Below are 27,095 nucleotides of genomic sequence, written 5' to 3'. Positions count from 1 at the left end.
GATGTTTTATTTCAATATGAAAAAGGTTATTTTTCTCATTGAAGGTATTGATTGGTACCCATTCACCTAATTGCTGTAATTTCAATCACATACTTAACTAGATATAGGCCCAAATTAACTAGCCACGAATTTAATTACCAAACATTGAATGAATATTTATTTTATATCCATCAAACTTGTTGGCTGTTATTGGACATAAAAGGAGAACAACAACAAAAAAGAAGAACAGAATGTAACAAGGGTTGATCTTTCTGCAATCATTCACATTTACATTTTTTTTAACCTTTTTGTTCACACCACGTAGCCACCATTGTACAGATGTGCCATTAAATACCACTTATATATGTACATACATACGTACATACATACATACATACATACATACATACATACATACATACATACATTATTTGGTGACCTACAGAGAGACGAGTTTGACTATAGCAAATTACAAATAATGTCTGAAATATTGCAAGTTTCCCATATACTCATGCAATCTGAAAAACCAAGTGTTTTCAGTCTTAATTATTTAGCTTTTTTCAGTGTAATATTTTTAAATTTCTCAGGAAAAAGCTAAATAATAGTAAACTCAGTTTCATGATGAATCTGTTCAACTTTAGATAGCTTTATTACCTTCCCCAAGCTTTGTATAGTTGTAGTGATATCTGTTGTTTATTAGGTGGTTACACCAACATAACTAATTTGCTGTGAACCCATTGATTATGGCAGAAACCTTTTGATTTTGGGGATGTTCGATCCAAGGTAACTAAGATTACTAGAGCATGGAAAGTCAGGTTTTTCATCAAACTTAATAGACAGACTACATATGGGCAGTTCTGTTACTGTTGAGGATAAGAGGTGAAAGGTAAAGGTCACTTTTCTGCTAATACATGTACATGTACTAGGTTTAGTTTCCTTGATCCAGTTTTCATCCAACTTATTAGGTTAGTCTACACTTTGGCAGTTTAGTTTCCTTGATCCAGTTTTCATGTTAATGTTAAGTTAGTTTCCTTGATCCATTTTCATCCAACTTGTTAGGTTAGTCTACACTTTGGCAGTTTAGTTTCCTTGATCCAGTTTTCTTGTTAATGTTAAGTTTAGTTTCATTGATTCCATTTCATCCAAATTATTATTAGGTAGCAGGGATGGTCCTGGCTTTTAAAAAGCTGTCGCCAAAAAAATCGCCAACCTCAATATTTTGTCGCCAATTTTCAAAAAGTGTCGCCAGAACAAGTAGTGTACATTTTTTCAAGTGTTAATTTAGTCTATTAATGTAACAGGCAATGAAAATTACAAAAGATGGGTTAGTTAATACTCTAATTACAACAAGCATTAACAAAATGTTACAAAGTGTTACATGAAGATCCGTCGCGATTTTAGGGCTGCCCACTTGTTGAATGCAGTTTCAAAGTCTAATTTTTCACATCTGTACATGCAGATTCTCATTAAATTCTCGAGAGATGAGATGCAGAGTTTATTTCTGATTTCAGTTTTTATGAGGTTCATCTTACTGAATCCACATTCACTGTCTACAGTGCCAACAGGTGACACCAGTAGTCTCTCAGCAGCGCCCCCCCCCATGGCTAACTTCACAAAGCTTGTAGTGAATTGCTTCCTAAATCCCAAGAATGATCACTGAATGCTGTATAAATTTTCTCGACAAACAGAATAGGATCTCCATTCCCACAAATGAAACTTACACGAGTCAACACCTGGCGATATTGGACCGTATATATAAGCATAAATTCACACCCAATTTAGGTATTCTTTCACTCCTGTATTTTGAGAAATAAATAATTATTATTAATTATGCAAAACTGTTTTTTTTTTGCTATTTTTTTGTTGCGGAGTTTAAGTCTCTGCAGCCGTAACACGGGGATTGATGGCAAAAGGAAAAGATCAATGAGTAAAATGCTGCACTGGCGACAGATATAATTGTGATTGAGATTTTTTCCATTTGCTTTGTATTTATACGCAGTAGTCTGTACTTCAAAGGTTATCAGTTTTCTATGAAGGTTCAACAAAACTATTGTATTGGTATATGTAAAAAAAAAAAAAAAAAAATAACAGAAGGATTAGCCATTCAATTAATTGTATCTGTTCTATTCGCGTCTTCAGAAGTCGGTCAGTTGTAGGTATAGTTCGGTAGCATGATTGACTGTAACACAGCATACAGTACTCAGCCCAGATGTCAGCATAAGCAGATTATGATGTAACAATGCACTGTAAAGATGGGGTTGTCAATACGAACAAAGGATCGTTTGTGTAACAGATTGATTCCAGTGCATTGCTTAGTCAAGTTTGTGGCTTCCATTCATTCTCCCTTTTAATTTATCCAGTCCAAATCCATGATTGTATGTACAAATTAAATAACCAAAAAGTCTGTCGCCAAAAAAATCGCCAGATGGGATATTTTTGTCGCCAGTAAGGAAAAAAAATCGCAATTTGCGACATTGGCGAAGCCCAGGACGATCCCTGGGTAGTCTACACTGAAGCAGAGACACATTCTTACTGAATCTTGGGGAAAAGAGTTTAGGTCAAGACCATTGAATCTAAAATTGTCAATTTTCGTTCTGCATGTTACATCCACTTTCATGCTTCCTGACCCCATTTTTCTGAACTTCATAGTTGTATTCCACTTAAGGAAGAGCAGCTCCTTATTGGGCCTGTGTTTGACGTTGAGGAAGGGCAGTTCCCTATTAATTATTTGATGTGGAAGAAGGGCAGTTCCCTATTAATTATTTGATGTTAAGGCAGAACAGCTCCCTGTTGAGTCTGAGATTGATATTGAGGAAGTGAACAGTTCACTATTAACTCAATTAATTTAAGTCTTTTATTTATATACGTACAATTAAGATCACTGGACATGAAGCTGCAAAATTAGATTAATTTTACAGCTCCAATAGCTCAAGTTGGTTGGGAGATCAACCATTCTTTTGATTATGTTTTGCTGGGGAATCAAATAATGATTTAAATATTATTTAAAACTCCATTGATAATGACTAGTTCAAAAAATTATTTTTATTTGCCTGTGTTATGGTTATGGTAGTCTCTTCTAAATGTTTTGATGTTGACTTTAAACCAAACGAAATGGAACCATGGGTATATCATTGGAAAATAAATGTCATCCATTTGGTGATGAGGAGGTCAAGAATGGCAATTTTTAATCTAATAAAATAAATATTCTTGCTGTACTTTTTTTCTTGTAACATTTTGTTAAAATTTTGCAAAGACAAGAAGGATTTTCTTGTTTTTCACTCAAAAAGTATAATCCTTGAGAAAATGTTCAGTTCTCAGTATGTATGGAATAGACATATCAGACAAGTGGGAGGAGTGAGAGTGAGTCCCAGTTGCCATACATGAAATCTTATTGGCATTTAGCCATGTATATCAGTAATCAGGATTTTGAAACAGATATATTTAGTTCACTTTGAGGTAAAGGTTTATTTTGGCCTTGACCCATATCTGGCTATTCTGCTGCCTTCTAATACACATCTTTTGGTACAGTTTAGCATACTGGTTTTGATGTGTCTGCTCTAAAACTGAAAATTGTGGAGCTGGAAGGCTGAATTTTCTAAAATAGGGCCAATTTAATAAAGTAAAACCTACATTTAAAGACCACTGCTTTGGAAGAACACCTCTCACAATTTCCTAAAATATGATTTAAAAAATTATGAAGGGAAGAAGTGGCAAAGGTTTTGCTGTGTTATGGATGATTTTTTATGCAGTTGATTATTCTTTTGGATTGAAATCTCTGAATCTCATTCTTGAATGTCTGAGAATCATCAACTTGGAACAAGTATTGAAAATACTATATGATATGCATTCAAACTAACATGAACACTCATATCTGAGAATAGACCCTATGTGCAATCATCAACTTGGAACAAGTATTAAAAATACTATATGACATGCATTCAAACTAACATGAACACTCATGTCTGAGAATAGACCCTATGTGCAATCATCAACTTGGAACAAATATTAAAAATACCATATGACATGCATTCAAACTAGCATGAACACTCATGATTACTGTGCCTTTTATGAAATACAAACACCTACTTACCAAGAATAAGCATAGGTTGAAAACTTGCACCAACCCCCTACCCACACACATAGCTAAGTGCCAGTTAAAGTCCATGTTAAAAAAATAGAGTGCTAGTTAAAAAGCTATGTTCAAAATGCATAGCTTAGTTCTTGTTAAAGACCATGTTCAAAACACGTAATTACATGCATGTTAAAGGCCATGTTCAAAACATAGCTAAACACATGTAGAAGTCCATGTTCAAAACATATAGCTTAAATGCATGTTAAAAGCCATGTTCAAATCATGTTTGATTTTTTTATATTTAGTACTATTTTTTTGCAATATTGTTTTCCATGTACTCACCTATAATGTTTTACACATGTTCACTACTACTATTTGTATGAATCCTGTATGTACTCATCCTTGAAGCCTTGTACATAATTATTTTATTGTAGCATTAGATAGATCAGTTGTCCAGTTTTGATAGCATTTATTCTCTAAAGACAACTTATCTTGTGTGTGTGTGTGTGTGTATATATATATATATATATATATATATATATATATAATAAAAAATTAATAATGTAACAGAAGATTAGACAAATATCGATGCTTTATTCCATCGAGCACTTTCGCATCATCTTTATGGCCAATGCTCTTCAGGTGAACACATCATTTCTTTACAATATTTTTGTAAATTATTATTATAAACACATAGCTATTGCTTGGTGAAAACTCAGTCAAAACACATAGCTATTGCCTGGTGAAGACTCAGTCAAAACACATAGTTATTGTCTGGTGAAAACTCAGTCAAAATACAGTTATTACCTGGCGAAAACTCAGTCAAAATACATAATTATTGCCTGGTGAAGACTCAGTCAAAACACATAGTTATTGCCTGATGAAGACTCAGTCAAAATACATAGTTATTGCCTGGTGAAGACTAAGTCAAAACACACAGTTATTGCCTGGTGAAGACTCAGTCAAAACACATAGTTATTGCCTGGTGAAGACTCAGTCAAAACACATAGCTATTGCCTGGTGAAGACTTAGAGTCAAAACACATGCCTAAATGCCAGTTAAAGAATATGTTTAAAACACAAAGCTTAGTGGTAGGTAAAGCCATGTTCAAAACATCTAGCTAAGAACCTTTTAAGGACCATGTTCAAAGTTGATAAATACATGTTAAAGGCCACATTCAAAACACATAACTAAGTTCCCATTAAAATCCATGTTTAAAACACATAGCTAAATGCATGGTAAAGGACACATTTAAAACACAAAGCTCAGTACTCATTAAAAACCATTTTCAGAACATATATATATAGCTAAATTCATCCAAAAATATAGCTAAATGCATGTTAAATAACACATACAAACATATATCTAAATGCACATGAAAGGCCATGTTAAAAAAGACATAACTAAATGCCTGTTAAAGGCTATGTTCAAACACATAGCCAAATGCCTGTTAAAAGCCATGTTCAAACACAGAGCCAATTGCCTGTTAAAAGTCATGTTCAAATAAATAGCCAAATGCCTGTTAAATGCCATGTTTAAAAACAGAAAAATGCCTGTTAAAAGGTCTTATTCAAAACAATGTAACTAAATGCCTGTTCAGGCCAATAATGTGCCTATTTTAAATTTCAATTACTCAGACATTTTCCATTATTTTCAGACAAACTTGTTCAACATTAAGACAAATTTCTGATTAAAAACAAAAAAAAGCAAAAACAAGCAAAAACACATTTTAGTGTATGCCAATGTGTTAAGTGTATGTATTCCTTTGTAAGACTGTGAATCATCTTCTGATTTCCAGGAGTGCACTTGTTTTTTGTGTGAACTATTTGTAATTTCTCCTGTATATTTTCTCATTTGTTGAATAAGTTTGTTAAACATATATGATTGGTATTAATATACCTGTCTACCTAGTTCATACTTTTGTTCACTGGTATGGCAAACAGTTGTACTATGTGCGATGGGGAAGTGTAATGTCCAGCGCTTTCCACGTAACCAATGGGGTGAATCGGAGGGGGTGTGTGTTCTTTCCCCTTTGTTATTTAATATATACAGAGACAAGATAAGTCATGAACAGGGTGAGTGTTACATGGGGTTTCATTTGCCACCAGATGTGTTGTTTCTTAACAATTTTAGTTTTGCTGATGATATATCATTGTTAAGTCAGTCTATCACAGGTTTAAGGAAATTATTAAAGATATGTAAATAATACGCATTAAAGAATGATATGATCTATAATACACAAAAATTAGTACGCATGGTCTTTCAGACAACTTCTTTCAAATTACAATCACCTCCCTTTGTACGTCTTTATGGCAATGTTGTTACATATGTCAACAGTTATACATATTTGGGTCACATTTTGAAATCTAATCAGTCAGGGGGCCCCACGTGGCCGAGTGGTCTAAAGAGCTCTCCATTATGGATCACTGCCATCTCACCTCTGTCTGCGTGGGTTGGAGTCTCGGATTTGGCTAATGTGGATATGTGAGAAAGCTTGCCAGTAGCTTCTCTTGGGTTGGTGGTTCTTTCCACAGTTTTCCCGGGTTCTTCCTCCATCATTAATACTGGCTGCCATGTATAGCCTATCGTGTGCTGAAAAATGGCGTTAAACCCTACAACAACAACAACAACAACCAATTGGTCAGATAATGAAGATATGATGAGACACTACCAATTTATGTTTACTCGAACAAACGTGCTTCTGTGTAAATTTAAGACTCGTTAATTGAATATCAAAATTTGATTGTTCAAATCCTATTGCTGCACAGTGTATTGTGCTCCTCTGTGGACAAACTTTAGTGAATGTATGAAACAAAAACTAGTTATTGGCTATAATAATTGTCTTTGTTTTCTATTAGGCCTTCCTAGATGAAACAGTGCCTCCAACATGTTTGTAAATTATAATGTATTCAGTTTTGATGACTTAATGAGAAGGTATGTATTCTCAATGATGACAGTAATATCAAAAAGTAAGAACTGTATATAGAAATCTGTTTGGAACTATGACATTCATTTAAATTCTTCTATCAGTAGCATTTGGAACAAATTATTCTTTAATTGTGCTGCTGAATTTCATTCTTAACAATGCAGGGCACGGTCCATTGTTGTAAATGTGTCTATATATTTGCACATAAGATATATATGATGTTTTCAGTGTTTTTACTTTATATCGTTATTTTAGTTTAGATGTATGGACTAGATGTATGTATTCTGAAATAGAGAATTCTTATCTTATCTTATCTTAAAAAAGAGCCATATACTGGCCGTCTCTGATAAATATCTGGTCTGGGTGCTGGCATCCCACTCAAAGTTTCCCTGCCTATTTATCAAAAGTATAACTAGAAAATTGTAGGCTTCTCTATCAACACTTCCTGTTTTTATCACTAGGTCTGTAATGCCAGCACTATGTCTATCACAGTATCAGCTATAGTGTAAGCTTAATCACAGTATCAGCTCTAGTGTTAGCTTGATCACAGTATTAGCTACAGTGTAAGGTTAATCACAGTATCAGCTATAGTGTAAGCTTAATCACAGTATCAGCTATAGTGCAAGCTTAATCACAGTATCAGCTATAGTGCAAGCTTAATCACAGTATCAGCTATAGTGTAAGCTTAATCGCAGTATCAGCTATAGTGTAAGCTTAATGACATTATCAGCTATAGTGTAAGCTTAATCACAGTATCAGCTATAGTGTAAGCTTAATCACAGTATCAGCTATAGTGCAAGCTTAATCACAGTATCAGCTATAGTGTAAGCTTAATCATCCCACTGCAATTATGCCTTTAGATTGCATCTAATACAACAATTAACCTAACTTGGCAAATTCATCTGATGTAAGGTACTGGCTATTTAATTATTGGGGTGGAAGGGCCATGATTTTCTTTTATCTCAAGATAATTAATATTTATTCCTAATAATATCATGGTTATATTATGGTGTTATTTTGCTCTAAATCAGAACTAGATATTTTTTTAACAATTACTGACAGAGAGAATTAAATAAAAAAGGGTCAAGCTCTGCGCTAGAACATTGGTTTGCTAGTCCCTAATATGATTTAGGTATACCATGGTACGTTTCACAGTACGTTAAGAAATACTGCTGTATACCGCTGTAAAAAAAGTTCACAGTACCTAGTTCTAGTACGTATGTTTGATTTTGCACTTTGACCTGTGGGTCACCGTATGTGGGTGGTGGGTTAGTACCATGGTTGGGTGTCAATCTGTGGGTATACAGGGTGGATTGGAATATGAGCAATAAATGCAAATAGCTTAGCAATGATGAAGTTGTAGGTTTTGTTTGTTTAGGAAAATTAGAGTTTGATGTGAGATTCCTATACTTTTCTTGGTTATGTTCAAGTGTCCCCACCCCCAAATTCTGCTAGTAATGACTTGATTGTCATTCATATTTAACTGTTATTCACATTTTCAGACCCAGTTCATACACCATGTTTTAAAGTTTCTAGTGTTAATGGTATGTCAGTATGTGGAGAGAATAATCTTCAGCCATAGCATTTTGCATTCATAATGTTTGATGGTAACATAATTATCTTGAAAGTCAGACTAGTTTGATGGGACAATGGTGCATTATATATATATATATATATATATATATATATATATATATATATATATATATATAGAGTGGTCTAGAGAGATTATGTATATTGCACTATTGTGCATTGTTGAACTGGTATATTTTTTCCTTTTCAAAGCCAAATTGTTACGTACACATATAATGGGGGGTGGGGGTCCTTCAGATGTGTAGTTTTTTGTCTTTGTCTCAGAACTTGGCACTGGGACAGGAACATGTTACTTTGGCTGGCTGTCAGCAATGATCTGAATGCACTGGATAATCATCAGACTGGTTTTGTGGCTGGGGAGGAAACTTCATTGACCTGATTACATTCAGCATGTAAATATGGTTACAGACAAAACATGTACACATCCTGTTAACAGTTGATACATTATTTTCTAATTGTTATTGGTTAACTTTCTTCATGTCAAACAAAGAACTTAAAGAGACATTTTTGTTTTTTGACAACTTTATGGACTAGGGGAGCAGAGGAGGAGACATCACAACAAATTGTATTGTCTAAAATTATTGTGTTTATTACCTTACTCCCATAACATGTCAGCTCTTACTAAAAGTTTTACTCCCAACCCCTCCCCATCCACAGTTGTGTTTAAAAAAACCCACACATTTCAGTAATCTTTGTAAGAGAAAAAACTGACAGAAGAGAAAATGAAATGGCACTTCATTTCATAATATGCCAGTAAGATATAGTATGTGTGAAAGGTAAACAGGCCTCCTTAGAACGGTCTAAAACTGTCCTTGGGCAGTTTATGCAGTCTTATGTTACATGTTTAGGCTCCAAGCCTTATCTAATGCATGACACTATGTTGCTCCAAGCCTTGTCTAATGCATGACACTATGTTGCTCCAAGCCTTATCTAATGCATGACACTATGTTGCTCCAAGCCTTGTCTAATGCATGACACTATGTTGCTCCAAGCCTTATCTAATGCATGACACAGTGCTGCCCCAAGCCTTATCTAATGCGTGACACAGTGCTGCCCAAGCCTTGTCTAATGCATGACACTATGTTGCTCCAAGCCTTGTCTAATGCATGACACTATGTTGCTCCAAGCCTTAGCTAATGCATGACACTATGTTGCTCCAAGCCTTGTCTAATGCATGACACTATGTTGCTCCAAGCCTTGTCTAATGCATGGCTGACATTGACACTGCTGCATCAAGGTTTACTTAGTGTCAGGCCTGTAATTTCTGCACTTGTGGATTGTCTAGAACCTGGCCAGAGTTCAGGAATTGTGTCCAAATGCCTGTCATTGTTCCATCAATATTTCTGTCAGCCTGAGGTAATGACATTTGAGGTATACATACCTACCAATATTACTACATGCCATTTATCCCATCTGTACAAGTTCCAACCTTAGTGAATGTGTACCAGGTATATATACTTACCCAATTTAGTGTATTTCATTTACACAGGTACACATGTCTGCCAATCTTTGTGTACTGAATTGATAACATCTGTACTAAGAGCTGGAATGAGTTTAATGTTTGATTTTAATGTAGTTCCTAGAGGTTATCACCTGTTTTATTTTTCAAGTCCAAATACCTGTATGTATTGGATATTTACAATTTAAAAAGCCAATCCTCTATTTTGATCCTTACACTTTTCAGAAGACAGTAAAGAGATGGGCATGTGTGTGTGTGTGTATATATATATATATGTATATGGCTGAATGCATTTCAGTACAAATATGGTTACATATATAGTTCTGACTATAGGCCTACTTTGTCTTGTATAGTCATTTATCCTGGTCATAGATAATATATGTCTGCTATATAGTCAGGTGTCCAGATTATGGATGGTTAATACTTGTGTCCTATATATCAACTTGTTTGGGTCATAGGTGGGCGGTACATATGCTCTGTATAGCCAGGTTTTCAGGTCATAGATGGCTAATGTGTCCTGTGTATTGAGCTGTCCAGGTCATAGATGGCTAATGTGTCCTGTATATTGAGCTGTCCAGGTCATAGATGGCTAATGTGTCCTGTGTATTGAGCTGTCCAGGTCATAGATGGCAAATGTGTCCTGTGTATTGAGCTGTCCAGGTCATAGATGGCTAATGTGTCCTGTATATTGAGCTGTCCAGGTCATAGATGGCTAATGTGTCCTGTATATTGAGCTGTCCAGGTCATAGATGGCTAATGTGTCCTGTATATTGAGCTGTCCAGGTCATAGATGGCTAATGTGTCCTGTATATTGAGCTATCCAGGTCATAGGTGTGTAGTACATATGTCCTGTATAGTTATGTGTCCATATCATGGATCAGCAATACATGTGTCACACACACACACACACACACACACACACACACACACATATATATATATATATATATATATATATATATATATATATATATATATATATATATATATATAGCCATGTGTCTAGGCTAATACATGTGTCTTGTATAGTTAGGTGTCCATATCATAGATGGCTAATACATGTGTCCTGTATAGCCAGGTGTCTAGGTCATAGGTGACTAATACAAGTGTCCTGTATAGTTAGGTGTCTGTGCCATAGATGGGTAATGTGTTTTGTATAGAGGGTTCTCTGTAGCTATTATGAACTTCTGAGAGTGACAGGTGTCAGGTGAAGTTGTCTGCATTTGCAACATGCACAATGGAGAGAGTGTTGGCATACCTCTGTGTTACTGTCATGTACTGTGGCTGAAATGTTGGCATACCTCTGTGTTACTGTTATGTACTGTGGTTGAAATGTTGGCATACCTCTGTGTTACTGTCATGTACTGTGGCTGAAATGTTGGCATACCTCTGTGTTACTGTCATGTACTGTGGCTGAAATGTTGGCATACCTCTGTGTTACTGTCATGTTCTGTGGCTGAAATTTTGGCATACCTCTGTGTTACTGTCATGTAGTGTGGCTGAAATGTTAGCATATCTCTGTGTTACTGTCATGTACTGTGGCTGAAATGTTGGCATATCTCTGTGTTACTGTCATGTACTGTGGCTGAAATGTTGGCATACCTCTGTGTTACTGTCATGTACTGTGGCTGAAATGTTGGCATACCTCTGTGTTACTGTCATGTACTGTGGCTGAAATGTTTTGGGATAGCATACTTGTGGAAATAGTACACATTCTAAGCACACATCTAACCAAAATGGCAGATCCCATATGCTAAAGAAAGTTTGCCAGAATTAGTCTAAAATACACAATCTTTAGCAGTTACTGTATTACAATAGGCAAAATGAATTTTGCCAGAGTAGGCAGTACCAGCTCTGAAAGTGCAATGAATAATCACAAAATAAATAAAAGTAAAAAAAGGAGTATCCTTGTTTTATATACAAAATGACTTCTCCCAGTCGTTCTCAATAAATCAGCCTGAATTAGTCAAAAGTACACTAGTCTAGAAGTTAACATTAAAATATGAATTTTCCCAAACTACACAATACCAGCTTCTGAAAGTGCAATAACTGATTTACCAAATATATAAAATATAGAAAAGGTAGCTACCTGTTTTTTTTACAATATACCTCTGAAATCTAAAGGTGAAAATGACCAAGGAGAGCTAGCAGTTTTTTGAATGGTGCATATCTGAAGTAAGGCCAAGCTGTATAATCTATAACCCATGCTACACAAACCAATCATACACCAGAATAAAGGGAATTAAAAGTTCTTTTAACAACACTTAAGATATACAAGGTCTTTTTCAAACAGCCATTATAATCAGTGAGGAAAACTGGAAATTATGTTTCTTTAAATATCAAACCCTGTCCAAAAAATGAAATCATAGCAAGCCGCCTTAAAATGAATATGACAATTTTTGGGGCAACAATTTTTCTTGTTTTTTTATTAGAATGTATGATGATTTCAACAAAACAGGACATTAACAAGGACACTACACATGAAAATAAGCTAATTATTCTTATTTTGCTCTTGCTTACACAATATGCATTGTGGCAGTATTGTGTGTACAGTTACTTTAATTATGGGAAAATAGAAGTCTCAGAACACAGGAATGAAGTCAGCTTAAATTTAAAATTGTTGCATTAACACATTAACCCCTAGCGACGCCTTTATGGGGCAGGAGGTAGTAGCCTACTGCTGAGCTCTGTAGCGTCATGGTCATGCATGATACACTAAAGTGGGTGGTATTATAGAAAGGTAGATGGATGTAGCTCTACAATGATACAAAATAATCTGGAATATCTAGTTGCACTACAAAATACATATAAAAAAACCTCATTTGTTGGACCCGACTTTTTTTTTGCCAAAAATTCGCCCATGGTCGGAATCCGATTTTGTGTCTGGATTTTAGACTTTTTGGTCTCAGATCTAAGGCAAACCGGTATGAACTGCAAACAGATGAGCCTTTGCAAAAAGTAGGATAAGATGGGCATTTGGAATAAAGAGTGGTCTCCATACAAAAATAATGGGTCCATTTAGCAAAAACAAATAAAAATAAGTCCAACTTTTACCCTTCTGCTCATGCGCGAGTCAAATAGCCAATGAAAATTGATGTTTCTAACACCACTAGGCAGTATGTTATTGAAAGATGACCAGGGATTTGGTGTTTTTGAGTCTGTTCAGAAATAGCTTTCAAAATGTGTTTCCTACTCAATTTTCAGGCAAAAACGACAAAAAGCTCCAGGAGTTAATGTGTTAAGAAATTCACAGTGAAAATGTTTCTAGTCATTCATTTGTAATGAAATTAATAAATAAATGATGACAAAGCAAATTTGCTTTCTGCCATGTTCTAGTGTTAGAAGAATAAGCAAACATTTTAATCTTTGACCTTTGACCTCTGTGAACCTCATCTGTTCCATCCCTTTTTTATTAGTGATATTTCAGGTCTTTATGGGGATGCTCAACAAATATTATGAAATTCTGAGAGAGTGAGAGGTGTCAGGTGAAGTTGTTTGCATTTGAAAAATGCACAATAAAAAGAAAGTTGGCGTACCTCTTTGTTACTTTCATGTACTGTGGCTGAAAACTTGTACTTGTGGAAATTGTACATGATCTAAGGAGACAGCTAACGAAAATGATTTCTCCCACATGCTCAATAAATCAGCCTTAATTAATCTAAAGTATACTAGCCTTGCAGTTATTAAAAATGGGGAAATGAATTATACCGCACTAGACAATACCATCTTCTGAAAGTCCAATGAAATACTTACCAAATATATAAAACAAAACAAAAAAGTTATTGTCTCTTTTTTTGATCATGTACTCCAAGAAGTGAAAATGATCAAGTGGAGCTAGCAGTTTTTCTTAATAATGCACATATGAAGTAAGGCCATGCTGTATACTCCATAACCCATGCTACATCAACCAATCATACACCAGAATAAAGGAACTTAAAAGTTCATTTAACATTTCCTAAGATATACAAGGTCTTTTTCAGTAGCCATTATAACCACTGAACAGGGGAAGTTCTTTTTCTTTAAAAATCTAATTCTGTGCAAAATACAAAACTGTAGAGTGCCACCATAGCCAGGTATCCAGGTCATAGATGGGTAATACATATGTCCTGTATAGCCAGGTATCCAGGTCATAGATGGGTAATATATATGTCCTGTATAGCCAGATATCCAGGTCATAGATGGGTAATACATATGTCCTGTGTAGCCAGGTATCCAGGTCATAGATGGGTAAAGTCTTTAGAATATTTTAGTGTCAAGTAATCAGCTTTTAATAATGAAAGGCAAATCTACATCTTACATTGAATCCAGCTGACAAATTATGTCCATTGACTCACAACACAGCAACTAACATCAGATTCTAGCTGTATAAATACAGTTGCTGCCTAAACCATTTTATACCATTGTTGGATATCGCAGCTTATTTTAGCCAATCCTACATGAAGGTCACATAGACAAGGGATTCCATCTGTATGAATATAGCTGTTACTGAAACCTTAAACATTATTATAGTCAATACATCTTATTTTAGCCAATCCTGTGTAAGAAACTAGACAGTCATCTGATTCAGATAATAAAATTCTCACAGGAGACCATGGTAGCTTAGCTGGTAGGTCATTATACTCATAATCCGGCAGTTGCAGGTTTGATACCCTCCAAGGCCAGACAGGGTCAGCTGATTGATGCTTGGTGGGCACTTAGCATTATATAGCCAATAATATTGTTAAATATGCCATTTAAAGCACATAAATACAAATGTTTCTGCCTTTTCTATTTCTTTTGTGACATAAAATAGAAATTATGGATAGAGTAAGATTTTTTTATTTCCATAGACTTCAGGAGAAATATAAGAATACCTTATATGGTGTTCTTCTCAGCTGTTTATTGTAACATGTCTAAGTTTTGGAACTTTGCAGTCATATTAACATTTGTAATTAAAATTGGGTTATCACTGTAAAAAATTATATATCTGTAACCTACTTTTATGGCTGTTGTCACATGCAGAATTTTCCATTTACCTTGGGTTTTCACTCTCATGCTTGTTTTGTATGACTGCCATGTTGTTGGACCTTGTCTATTGGTTCTTGAAACAAGTCACATTTAAAGTTAATATATGAAAGATCATGTAAGGAACATTCCATATCTACCACCTAACATGTCCAGACACAAAATGTAAAGTTCAGTTAATATTTTGAAAATTGTTTTTTTTATCCTATAATTAAGGAGCTTCATTGTTGATAATAGGTTATAAAAGTTGACTGACCTTTTTATCAATATATAGATTAAAGGCAGAAATGAAGAGATTCTACAGTACCAGTCCCTTTTCTTTGACATTGTTCCATCCATTATTCGGGACAAGTCCATCCATTATTGGGGACAAGTCCCAATGTAATCAAGTGCTGATACATTAGAGCTAGATAATGGTTGTCATTACTTGTGTCCAGGATTGAAGAGTCCTGCTTGGAATGAATGATAAATCTTTAACTACTTTGAATGTGTGTATGTCTGTATTTATATATATATATATATATATATATATATATATATATATATATATATATATATTAAGTTTAGGAGGCCACTTTAATAAATTTCTAAAGAAATATCTGTTGAACTTATCTAAGATCCTCTTAGTAAATATTTGTTAAATCTTTGTAAACATGAACAGGGGTAGGATTATTATGAAACATGGACTGCTGTGTCTGTGTGTGTGTGTATATATATATATATATATATATATATATATATATATGTGTGTGTGTGTGTGTGTGTGTGTGTGTGTTATTGGTGTCATCTTTTTATTGAATGACAGTATTGATGTGTGTCAAGTGCCAGTTTCACAATTTTATTTTCAAGATATTTAGATGTTAACTTAATTATGAAGGCATGATGTCAGATGTTTAGATAATAACTTTTGAAGGCATGAAGTCATATGTTTAGATGTGAACTTACTTTTGAAATCATAATGTCAGATGTTTAATGTTAACTTAATTTTGAAGGCATGATGTCAGATGTTTAGATGTTAACATACATTTGAAGGCATGATGTCAAGATGTTGAGGTGTTAGCCAACTGTTGAAGGCATGATGTCAGATGTTTAGATGTTAACGTAAGTAGTTAAGTGGGATACTATAGGGACAATGGGACTTAGCATTAAAAAGACCCCTGGGACAATATAGGGACAATGGAAATTTAACATGGAGAAAAATCGTGGGTCACTTTAGGGACAATGGGAATTTAACATAGAGTTTGGGACTGTCTAGGGACAATGGGAATTTAACATGGGAATAAATCGTGGGACTGTCTAGCGTCAAGGGGAATTGAATATGGAGAAAAATCGTGGGACTGTCTAGCGTCAAGGGAAATTGAACATGGTGGGATTGTCTAGGGACAATGATGGTAGAGGGTCAAACACAACAGAGACAGAGACATATATACACTAGTACAAGCGTGAGATTTATATATAAAGCATTACCAAGACCTGAAATCTTGCTGGGGTGTTCAAAAATTTGCATAATTGTAATGATGCTATAAATAGCTATAATCAAGGAAATGCTCAACGACAAAATGGATGTGACTAAAAGTAATGCTAAAATGACGAAATTGTCCCAGAATTTAAAGGAAAATAAACATATCCCCGAAAATTAAGTTACAATGGTTTAGACTAAAATGGATAAAATTAGTAACTACTTACAATATCAACTTCTGTGACGATCGTGAATAAATACCTATGTATCTATAATCAGCTGAAATTCCTATGAAATCCCACTATCTATTTATAGCTCCAACTTGTGGGTTTTTCCTTTGGAAAATCCCACTATCTTTTTATAGCCTCAGCTTGAGTGACGTTCCTGTTTATGAATTCTAGTATATATGTATAGCTACCAAATGTGGAAATCCCCAAGTCGATTTTTATAGTCTCAAAATTTCCAGCGTCAGTGACGTCACTGTACTGAACACTAGGGGATAAATGTCAACAGTGTTGCAAGTGGCTGACCTGAATACACGCTACTGCAGGTAGGTAGGTAGAGTGTATCTGATAGGGATAAAGTGAGTTTTTATAGGGACAAACAGAGACCAATACACACACACACACACAACGTACGCGCGCTGACATACGCGCACACACACACACACACACACACACACACACAGAGGGAAGAGGAAAAAACAAACCCCAAATAAACTATCAACACAAACGTATGCGAACGCATACAAACCCCAAATATACTATTCACACAACGTCGCTAACGCATGCAAACCCCAAATATGCTATCCACACTCGGGAGGAAGAAGAAAAAACAACCAAATATACGATCTACACAACGTACGCGAACACACACACACACACACACACACTCACACACAGAGGGAAGAGGAAAAAACAAACCCCAAATATACTATCAACACAGAAGGGAGATAATACAAACCCCAAATAAACTATCCACACAAACGTACGCGAACGCATACAAACCACAAATATACTATGAACACAGAAGGGAGATAATACAAACCCCAAATAAACTATCCACACAAACGTACGCGAACGCATACAAACCCCAAATATACTATCAACACAGAAGGGAGATAATACAAACCCCAAATAAACTATCCACACAAACGTACGCGAACGCATGCAAACCCCAAATATGCTATCCACACTCGGGAGGAAGAAGAAGAAAACAACCAAATATACGATCTACACAACGTACGCGAACACACACACACACACACACACACACACACACAGAGAGGGAAGAGGAAAAAACAAACCCCAAATATACTATCAACACAGAAGGGAGATAATACAAACCCCAAATAAACTATCCACACAAACGTACGCGAACGCATACAAACCCCAAATATACTATCAACACAGAAGGGAGATAATACAAACCCCAAATAAACTATCCACACAAACGTACGCGAACGCATACAAACCCCAAATATACTATCAACACAGAAGGGAGATAATACAAACCCCAAATAAACTATCCACACAAACGTACGCGAACGCATACAAACCCCAAATATACTATCAACACAGAAGGGAGATAATACAAACCCCAAATAAACTATCCACACAAACGTACGCGAACGCATACAAACCCCAAATATGCTATCCACACTCGGGAGGAAGAAGAAAAAAACAACCAAATATACGATCTACACAACGTACGCGAACACACACACACACACACACACACACACACACACAGAGGGAAGAGGAAAAAACAAACCCCAAATATACTATCAACACAGAAGGGAGATAATACAAACCCCAAATAAACTATCCACACAAACGTACGCGAACGCATACAAACCACACATATATACTATCAACACAGAAGGGAGATAATACAAACCCCAAATAAACTATCCACACAAACGTACGCGAACGCATACAAACCCCAAATATACTATCAACACAGAAGGGAGATAATACAAACCCCAAATAAACTATCCACACAAACGTACGCGAACGCATACAAACCCCAAATATGCTATCCACACTCGGGAGGAAGAAGAAAAAAACAACCAAATATACGATCTACACAACGTACGCGAACACACACACACACACTCACACACAGAGGGAAGAGGAAAAAACAAACCCCAAATATACTATCAACACAGAAGGGAGATAATACAAACCCCAAATAAACTATCCACACAAACGTACGCGAACGCATACAAACCCCAAATATGCTATCCACACTCGGGAGGAAGAAGAAAAAAACAACCAAATATACGATCTACACAACGTACGCGAACACACACACACACACACTCACACACAGAGGGAAGAGGAAAAAACAAACCCCAAATATACTATCAACACAGAAGGGAGATAATACAAACCCCAAATAAACTATCCACACAAACGTACGCGAACGCATACAAACCACAAATATACTATCAACACAGAAGGGAGATAATACAAACCCCAAATAAACTATCCACACAAACGTACGCGAACGCATACAAACCCCAAATATACTATCAACACAGAAGAGAGATAATACAAACCCCAAATAAACTGTCCACACAAACGTACGCGAACGCATACAAACCCCAAATATGCTATCCACACTCGGGAGGAAGAAGAAAAAACAACCAAATATACGATCTACACAACGTACGCGAACAAACACACACACACACATACACACACACAGAGGGAAGAGTAAAAAACAAACCCCAAATATACTATCAACACAGAAGGGAGATAATACAAACCCCAAATAAACTGTCCACACAAACGTACGCGAACGCATACAAACCCCAAATATACTATTCACACAACGTCGCTAACGCATACAAACCCCAAATATCCTATCCACACTCGGGAGGAAGAAGAAAAAAAACAACCAAATATACGATCTACACAACGTACGCGAACAAACACACACACACACACACACACACATACACACACACAGAGGGAAGAGGCAAAAACAAACCCCAAATATACTATCAACACAGAAGGGAGATAATACAAACCCCAAATAAACTATCCACACAAACGTACGCGAACGCATACAAACCCCAAATATACTATCAACACAGAGTGAAGAAGAAAAAGTTTTTTGAAAGCACCTAAGCCCTCACCTGCAATGACCAACTCTGTCAAACACCTACACCCCACCCCCACTCCCAACACTACAAAACCCATTTAACCCGTTATTTTATGGCATCAGTGTGTGATTTAGGAAACATCAAGACACAAAATGATGGATGAATAGACTGACTATTGTTTACCGACTTGCATGCCTAAAGAGCGTGCGTGAAGGAAAACATCCTTCCATTTCAATTCTAACTAAAACATGATCCAGAGGGATAGAGAGAGGTGAAAGAGCACAATTTCATAAAGTGTGAGTAAAAACAAAACACGCCATCCTTATTATACAATGTCAAGACCAAGAGACACTTACGTTTTCTTTCTGGTCTATTCTCTTTTAGAAGGTAGTATGAAATTTCACATCAGGGCCAACGCATCGGCTCACATTGTCAATTTTTCCATTTCCATGTCTTTACTGGCACAAGTTCTTCATCATCTTCAATTTCTTCTTCTTCTGAATCCCTCTTCTCTGTTTCGTCTTGTTTTTGTTTCTTCTCTTTTCTCGTAGGGCACTCTGAATTCCAGTGTCCTTTCTCCTGACAACGATATTAGGTATCTTGACTTTTGTCTCTCTTTCTTAGACGAAGCAGGTATTCTGGAGACAAATACCCATTTACCTTTGCAGATATAGCAAACTTCATTAGCACTTACACACTTTCGTATGACTCTCATCAAATCAACGATCAAAAGAGTAAGTTTTGTTGCCACTTTCGCATGTGAATTATGCTTTCGTATGACTTTTAGCAAATATTTGACCAGCAGGTCGATCTGTGCTGACTCTTCCATCTTCTTGATCGTTTGAGAGCGGAATGAATACTCTGACGCTAAGACAGTCTCCTTATATACAGAGACCTGCTGCGTATGAAACCTAGTCAAATGTAATTTTGCAATAAGATGAAACGATTTCATTGAGGAAGTAAAAAAGCAATGATGTACCGTATCGCCTCACACAAAACCTGAAGTGTTAGTTCAAATCCGTGTCAGCGATTTCGAAGACGACATAACTGAGCTTTAATCAATGCTCTCCAATTATGCCACAAAACCACGAGTCCTGATTCACGCCAAAAGAAATTTCGTTCGGTCCATAAAAAATAGTATCATATCTGAGAAACGCAAAAAGGAACTTCCAGAAAACTGAGAACGACGGCTTACACCTACAACGTAAATGTATGAGTTCAATTAGTGCGTAAAACTTAGTCAAATTAAATTTTTATAGTCAAGACGAAACGATCTCTTTTCGAAGAAGAAAGCAGACACCAAGCGACAATGGCGATCCGTGTCACACAACACTTTTCAAAATGTATATTATCAGAGGTTTGTTCTAGCGATCTGCACGGTTGAATTAAATGTTGATGTATTTTGCAATAAGACGGACACAATTTCCATGGGATCGCCCATGGTACGATTGTTCGTGCATTAGTTTAATTTTTAAAAATATTTTTTTATATAAATCGCCTATAGGATAGACCCAGTAAAGCATGGCCATTATCGTCACTGTCTGAATAGCTACTCAAGTCAATTCGAAGCGAACGCGGTAAGAAAATAAGTATAGCCAATGAAATGGCTTACAACGGGTGATGCATTGTTTTGTTCTAGGACTGTGTGGCATAATAATCCCTATGTTCTTGCGTTGTTACCATTACAGTGCAGACAGACTGAAATGTGAACTTACAAGTCCTCTTTGTGTGTGTGTTGTACCATTTCCTCTTACCACATCAAAATACTGAGCGTCACAGTATTGGTTCGCGTTTTCAAACTGACCATTTTTTTTATATCTCACTTAAACATTTCGACATAAACACTCACACTCACATCGGTAGAGTCAGAACAGACGTGTTACAGTATTGAGGGGCATGTTATCTTTTCGTTTTCAAACTAATACATTTGGGGCTTGTATGAAGTAAAGAACCGAAAGTACAGTGAAACTCAAGGATGATGACCCAATCTGTCTGTCTATTGATGCGTGTATTTACTTAAGAAGAAATATGACCTCTAAAACACAAAGAGATACGGCAAGCATGATTAGATCAAACACAACGATGTTTTCCTTCACGCCCGTGTAATTTAGAGTTTCAATCGTCTTTGAAGACAAACTTGGTCTCCTTTTGTAGGGCTTGAAATAATAAAAGAAACTGAAAAATCTTAAGCACTTTGCTATAGATAATTTCATCAACAGACTAAACAACATAAATACCGTTACAACAATAGAAAGCCTTAAATCTTCTATCAAAAAGAAATGCATGAAAAAAATTAAAGATTAACGATAACTAACCAATGAAACCGAATTTAACAAAGGCAATGACATGTGAAGAAATGCCTCTCACTTTGGAAAGGTAGGCGAATGTACTCTGTCATGCACCATCAACTTGAAAAAAATTATAAACAGAGAGAAACCTGAATTCAAAATTCAGTTGTTTCTTTTTCTTCAAAATTGTTTCGTTTCTTTTTTTTTTTTTTTTTTGGAACAAATCTAAGCACTAATATAGAGTGGAAAAGGGAAAATGCACATACAAGCTTTGATATTTCTGAAAAAATGAGGGGATATTCCTAACGTTCATAACCACCTATATATGCTTGGACTTGTCTGTGACTTATCCACAAAACAAGATGTACATATTTCTGGTCAAGCTGCAAGTGTGTGCGTGTTTTTGAAAATGGTAAAAATGGGATATACAATTTTCTCGTGACACTTATAAAGTGAAGAGTCTGTGCAAGTGTCAAAAGCCAAAGTCATATAAGTTTTGTATTTTGTACGGCTTGTAAAGATTTCCACTTTAGAAAATGTGAAGTATCACAAGTTATTATCACAAACAGAAGTGGAACATAGGGGCTTGCAAGAAAGAAAATAACCCAGACAGTTGGTGTCATCAAGAGTGCTAGAGACGGTACCCGAACTTGCTTGCTTGCTTACTTGAATTAAAGTGATTTTCGCTCTAATGGAGCATGTATCACTGGTTTAATAACGCACCGCGTGATTTTTAATTACTCCTGTTAAGGAAAGAGAGCCTCATCCCCCCAGGCTTTTATGTACTCACAGACTACTTTTAAATTTAGCCAATCAGGTGTAGGACTAACTAGTCCTTAACAACCTGACTGAAAGGCTTTAAACATGAGTGGGAATTGTCTCACCACACACTCATTTTTCTGTCCGAGCGTGGTAAAGGAGGAAAAAGGTGCTCATCAAGACAGCCATGGATGTTAAGTACTCACCAAAACGCTAGCCCGTACTTATTTCAAATCAAGTCGTGTCACCAAAAAAGACGACGTGTACGACATCAAAGGCATTGTCAAACGCAGAATGCCTCAGTGCTAACTGGCTAGGTCTGCATTTCTTGCTCCCGCTGCTGTTGCGTATATTTCTTCCCTCCACACCGAGTTCTGGGCCTAATTCTTTAAATTTCGTTGTACCCGAACTTACATTATCCATATTATCACCAACAAAAAAAAAAACAAAAAAAAAACGCACAGACCTAAAAGAAACACTCACTCACTTTTTACAGAACATTACTATTTTTAAAATTTTGATAAGCGACGGAAACGAACAACTTAGAGTCACACTTTCTAACCAAGATAAAGAAATCATGTGCTAACCCTAACCCTAACCCTAACCCTTCGCCATAGCTTCAAGTTCCCCAAATTTTTTTTAAAATTCCCCCCAAAAATTTGGGGAACTTGAAGCTATGGCGATGGCTTCAAGTTCCCCCAAAAAATTTCAGGGCTACCCCATACTCTCGAAAAGAAATAACATTCCATTGCCTATGATATGTTAGTCAGTTAGAAGAAAAAATACAGAAGTGAGTCTATCAGCACATGATTTCTTTATCTTGGTTAGAAAGTGTGACTCTAAGTTGTTCGTTTCCGTCGCTTATCAAAATTTTAAAAATAGTAATGTTCTGTAAAAAGTGAGTGAGTGTTTCTTTTAGGTCTGTGCGTTTTTTTTTTTTTGTTTTTTTTTTGTTGGTGATAATATGGATAATGTAAGTTCGGGTACAACAAAATTTAAAGAATTAGGCCCAGAACTCGGTGTGGAGGGAAGAAATATACGCAACAGCAGCGGGAGCAAGAAATGCAGACCTAGCCAGTTAGCACTGAGGCATTCTGCGTTTGACAATGCCTTTGATGTCGTACACGTCGTCTTTTTTGGTGACACGACTTGATTTGAAATAAGTACGGGCTAGCGTTTTGGTGAGTACTTAACATCCATGGCTGTCTTGATGAGCACCTTTTTCCTCCTTTACCACGCTCGGACAGAAAAATGAGTGTGTGGTGAGACAATTCCCACTCATGTTTAAAGCCTTTCAGTCAGGTTGTTAAGGACTAGTTAGTCCTACACCTGATTGGCTAAATTTAAAAGTAGTCTGTGAGTACATAAAAGCCTGGGGGGATGAGGCTCTCTTTCCTTAACAGGAGTAATTAAAAATCACGCGGTGCGTTATTAAACCAGTGATACATGCTCCATTAGAGCGAAAATCACTTTAATTCAAGTAAGCAAGCAAGCAAGTTCGGGTACCGTCTCTAGCACTCTTGATGACACCAACTGTCTGGGTTATTTTCTTTCTTGCAAGCCCCTATGTTCCACTTCTGTTTGTGATAATAACTTGTGATACTTCACATTTTCTAAAGTGGAAATCTTTACAAGCCGTACAAAATACAAAACTTATATGACTTTGGCTTTTGACACTTGCACAGACTCTTCACTTTATAAGTGTCACGAGAAAATTGTATATCCCATTTTTACCATTTTCAAAAACACGCACACACTTGCAGCTTGACCAGAAATATGTACATCTTGTTTTGTGGATAAGTCACAGACAAGTCCAAGCATATATAGGTGGTTATGAACGTTAGGAATATCCCCTCATTTTTTCAGAAATATCAAAGCTTGTATGTGCATTTTCCCTTTTCCACTCTATATTAGTGCTTAGATTTGTTCCAAAAAAAAAAAAAAAAAAGAAACGAAACAATTTTGAAGAAAAAGAAACAACTGAATTTTGAATTCAGGTTTCTCTCTGTTTATAATTTTTTTCAAGTTGATGGTGCATGACAGAGTACATTCGCCTACCTTTCCAAAGTGAGAGGCATTTCTTCACATGTCATTGCCTTTGTTAAATTCGGTTTCATTGGTTAGTTATCGTTAATCTTTAATTTTTTTCATGCATTTCTTTTTGATAGAAGATTTAAGGCTTTCTATTGTTGTAACGGTATTTATGTTGTTTAGTCTGTTGATGAAATTATCTATAGCAAAGTGCTTAAGATTTTTCAGTTTCTTTTATTATTTCAAGCCCTACAAAAGGAGACCAAGTTTGTCTTCAAAGACGATTGAAACTCTAAATTACACGGGCGTGAAGGAAAACATCGTTGTGTTTGATCTAATCATGCTTGCCGTATCTCTTTGTGTTTTAGAGGTCATATTTCTTCTTAAGTAAATACACGCATCAATAGACAGACAGATTGGGTCATCATCCTTGAGTTTCACTGTACTTTCGGTTCTTTACTTCATACAAGCCCCAAATGTATTAGTTTGAAAACGAAAAGATAACATGCCCCTCAATACTGTAACACGTCTGTTCTGACTCTACCGATGTGAGTGTGAGTGTTTATGTCGAAATGTTTAAGTGAGATATAAAAAAAATGGTCAGTTTGAAAACGCGAACCAATACTGTGACGCTCAGTATTTTGATGTGGTAAGAGGAAATGGTACAACACACACACAAAGAGGACTTGTAAGTTCACATTTCAGTCTGTCTGCACTGTAATGGTAACAACGCAAGAACATAGGGATTATTATGCCACACAGTCCTAGAACAAAACAATGCATCACCCGTTGTAAGCCATTTCATTGGCTATACTTATTTTCTTACCGCGTTCGCTTCGAATTGACTTGAGTAGCTATTCAGACAGTGACGATAATGGCCATGCTTTACTGGGTCTATCCTATAGGCGATTTATATAAAAAAATATTTTTAAAAATTAAACTAATGCACGAACAATCGTACCATGGGCGATCCCATGGAAATTGTGTCCGTCTTATTGCAAAATACATCAACATTTAATTCAACCGTGCAGATCGCTAGAACAAACCTCTGATAATATACATTTTGAAAAGTGTTGTGTGACACGGATCGCCATTGTCGCTTGGTGTCTGCTTTCTTCTTCGAAAAGAGATCGTTTCGTCTTGACTATAAAAATTTAATTTGACTAAGTTTTACGCACTAATTGAACTCATACATTTACGTTGTAGGTGTAAGCCGTCGTTCTCAGTTTTCTGGAAGTTCCTTTTTGCGTTTCTCAGATATGATACTATTTTTTATGGACCGAACGAAATTTCTTTTGGCGTGAATCAGGACTCGTGGTTTTGTGGCATAATTGGAGAGCATTGATTAAAGCTCAGTTATGTCGTCTTCGAAATCGCTGACACGGATTTGAACTAACACTTCAGGTTTTGTGTGAGGCGATACGGTACATCATTGCTTTTTTACTTCCTCAATGAAATCGTTTCATCTTATTGCAAAATTACATTTGACTAGGTTTCATACGCAGCAGGTCTCTGTATATAAGGAGACTGTCTTAGCGTCAGAGTATTCATTCCGCTCTCAAACGATCAAGAAGATGGAAGAGTCAGCACAGATCGACCTGCTGGTCAAATATTTGCTAAAAGTCATACGAAAGCATAATTCACATGCGAAAGTGGCAACAAAACTTACTCTTTTGATCGTTGATTTGATGAGAGTCATACGAAAGTGTGTAAGTGCTAATGAAGTTTGCTATATCTGCAAAGGTAAATGGGTATTTGTCTCCAGAATACCTGCTTCGTCTAAGAAAGAGAGACAAAAGTCAAGATACCTAATATCGTTGTCAGGAGAAAGGACACTGGAATTCAGAGTGCCCTACGAGAAAAGAGAAGAAACAAAAACAAGACGAAACAGAGAAGAGGGATTCAGAAGAAGAAGAAATTGAAGATGATGAAGAACTTGTGCCAGTAAAGACATGGAAATGGAAAAATTGACAATGTGAGCCGATGCGTTGGCCCTGATGTGAAATTTCATACTACCTTCTAAAAGAGAATAGACCAGAAAGAAAACGTAAGTGTCTCTTGGTCTTGACATTGTATAATAAGGATGGCGTGTTTTGTTTTTACTCACACTTTATGAAATTGTGCTCTTTCACCTCTCTCTATCCCTCTGGATCATGTTTTAGTTAGAATTGAAATGGAAGGATGTTTTCCTTCACGCACGCTCTTTAGGCATGCAAGTCGGTAAACAATAGTCAGTCTATTCATCCATCATTTTGTGTCTTGATGTTTCCTAAATCACACACTGATGCCATAAAATAACGGGTTAAATGGGTTTTGTAGTGTTGGGAGTGGGGGTGGGGTGTAGGTGTTTGACAGAGTTGGTCATTGCAGGTGAGGGCTTAGGTGCTTTCAAAAAACTTTTTCTTCTTCACTC

At 36.1% G+C, this 27,095-nt stretch overlaps 1 protein-coding gene across 3 annotated transcripts in view; it reads left to right on the top strand.

Annotated features, from left to right (window-relative positions):
* The window catches only part of LOC149780431 (estradiol 17-beta-dehydrogenase 8-like), a 76,749-nt gene that overhangs the window by 4,869 nt on the left and 44,785 nt on the right, over window positions 1-27,095 (top strand). The window lies entirely within an intron of this gene.

This window comes from Sinohyriopsis cumingii, chromosome 16, assembly GCF_028554795.1.
Source record: "Sinohyriopsis cumingii isolate HCF-2022 chromosome 16, ASM2855479v2, whole genome shotgun sequence".
NCBI lineage: Eukaryota > Metazoa > Mollusca > Bivalvia > Unionida > Unionidae > Sinohyriopsis > Sinohyriopsis cumingii.
This window is presented reverse-complemented; position numbering and strand designations above follow the sequence as displayed.